General features: G+C 31.2%; 1 protein-coding gene across 3 annotated transcripts in view; it reads right to left on the reverse strand.

The window, feature by feature from the left end:
• LOC106468139 (protein Lines homolog 1-like) overlaps positions 1 to 716 on the reverse strand; it is a 55,671-nt gene extending 54,955 nt beyond the window's left edge. For 2 of the 3 annotated variants that reach the window (XM_022396446.1, XM_013928550.2), the window contains exon 1: positions 613 to 716. The gene's annotated coding sequence lies outside the window, so the exon portion shown is untranslated. Of the gene's footprint in view, positions 1 to 608 lie in introns of all 3 variants that reach the window. The other variant, XM_022396445.1, reaches the window with a different exon arrangement.
• Between the last annotated feature and the right edge of the window lie 1,922 nt (positions 717 to 2,638).

The raw sequence follows: 2,638 nt of genomic DNA on the forward strand, positions 1-2,638 counted from the left end.
TGTACATAACCAGTCTCTTCTTGTAAATAAACAAAAAATAAAAAATTCCTCATGATACTGTAAATTTATCATCTTGGTGAAACCCAGTTTAAGATATTTCACTAATAATCTAACATTATTCTCGTTAAAACAGTGGCTCTCAATATCACCCTGTCATTAAGACCAAATATCACCTTTGAATGTTGACATAACAAAGTCAGGTTACTTAATTATAAAAAACTTTTTTTTTTACATGTAGATCATATATTACCGATGTAGTACAAGACATGTGCAGATTAATGCATGAAAATAGTGTTTACATTTGATCTCATATATTTAACTAATGTTGATTTCAGAAAAATATGACAAATTATGAAATTACAAATTATATAAACTTTCATTAAAGTTGTAAGTTTTAAATAGGTCATCTTTATGGGTATATACTTAAAATGTTAAATAATTAAAAGCTAATGAGATATGTCACTTTTCATTACTATTAGTCTGGCGTTGTCTAATCTGCATATATTACCATAATGTTAATTATATATCCAATATTTGCTGTAAGTACCTGTGCGTCGTAGTAGTGTAACTTAATATATTGTACAAAAAAGAAAAAAAAACGCTTTTACCTACTTGTGGAATATAACACCCTAACCCTTCGACTCTTGGTGACGGTATTTCTAACAATTAATAGCATTCTTTTGGGCCTCGACTTAGACGAACGACATATTATAAAATTGACTCCAGCTTCCCCTAGCGGTTACATACAGATATTAATATTGTGAAATATTATGTATATTTATGGTAATAGTTAGACACATGAGATGTAACCTCATGGTCTAACCAGTAAATAAAAAACTTCCTTGACCTTGAAAATAGGTTAGTTCACAATATATAGTTGAAATAATTATTGCTCGATATTGTAATTGATATTAAAAAACGGTTAAATTTTGAAACGTCGTGTTATCCCCTAGTGCATTATTTTTTCTTTTCTAGTTCTTTTTCTTGATTTCTAAAATACTTATTGAAACTAATCACACTGAGATTTATGTTTTATTGTTTATCAACGTTTGTACCTAGTCCTGGCCAGGCACGGGTTTATGAATTGTTTGTTGTAGGTGATAAAATATGTATTCTTGTAATTTGAAAGTTGTTGTTTTTTATTGATGTTTCTTACTTGTGTTGTTATATATAATAAACTTGTTTTTTTTGTTTGTTTGACCCTGATTGTAGGAACATTTTGTTTAGCCCATTGCAACCTTTGCTTAATTAGTAAAGGTACCTAATTTAGTCCTATCTTTGTGATAGGTATATTACTAGTTGTAAGTTTATCTCTGTAATAACTTCCTGAAACTAAAGAAAAAAAAAGAATTTAGAAAAAATTATCCTAACAACAGTAATTATTCTTACTATTCTTGTGTAACATACTTTGTTTGATATTCTGCAAAAGAAAAGAAGAAAGAAAAATTAGAAACTAAAAATTAAAAATACCTCAACTTCAAAAGTTGAGCAGGTCAATTAAATCGCTTCGAAGTTCATTTAGAGAATTGGAATACTTTCTCCATTAACCAAATCCCACAATGGAAGATTGATTCTTAAACCATATCTGTCACATATAAAAGACTGTTTAATGTAGGTAGTATTATTGAATAATTAATTTTGTGTTTGTAATTCATTGATGTCGAGGCTATTGAACTTTGTGTTTGCAACCCACTGATGTGGAGGCTATGGAGATTTATAGAAGGCCTGAGCAATAAACATATAAACAGCTAGGACCAGACGAGTGGAAAGAGAGTAAAAGTAAAGTCATGTGAAAGAGAAGTCTTGTCAGAGAAAAGTTAGAAAATGTAAAGTCAACCATGGTGGATGTGAATAGCCTAATGGTTGATATGTTAGAGTGAGATTAAAAGTTTGAAATAGAAAAGGAGAATAATTTGTCTTGTCAAAGGGTGTTCTAAACTAATTGAACCCACTTGTGTGGACTTTGACAACAGGTAGATGATTGTTGAAAGTACGAAGAGCAGACAATTATTGGAAGTACAAAAAGCAGACGATTATTGGAAGTTCAGGATACAACTGTGGTAACTCACGCAACAGCATAAGTGAATTATACATGGATACTATTGCGATAAAAATAGTTCAGCTTGTCAACTGAATTTTAAAGCAATTGAACTGGCCTTGGTTGACTTTTGACAAAAAGAAGAGAACTGTATAATTGTTTCACCTCTGTGTTCGTTTGTTAATTTTCCGTAAAAATTCTTTCCGAAGAAACTTTAGCGATACAAGTCTTTTCTTAAATAAAACTAGTTTATTCTTTCTGAATACAACTTTGCAATACACTTAATTTCCACAGTCATGCTATAACTTAAACAAACACCATAATTCACAACGTATGAATGATCCATGCGCTTGACTCAATTGTCGTCTCTATCTCTGTCTGCAATTCAATTCCATTACATTGTTGCCATCACTTCTTGGCGGTCTTATATACAAGAATACCGCACATCTAGTAAACACTCGAGGCTTCACGAAAGGACATGAATTTTCTAGAAGCTTATGAAGTGTTACTAGCGTCACGTGACTTCCGCTGTCGTAACACTGCCCCTTCCTTAGTATTGTTCGTCCCGAACAATAGCCACTTACATTAAATCAATGAACA

The sequence above is a fragment of the Limulus polyphemus genome, unplaced genomic scaffold (assembly GCF_000517525.1).
Source record: "Limulus polyphemus unplaced genomic scaffold, Limulus_polyphemus-2.1.2 Scaffold2887, whole genome shotgun sequence".
NCBI lineage: Eukaryota > Metazoa > Arthropoda > Merostomata > Xiphosura > Limulidae > Limulus > Limulus polyphemus.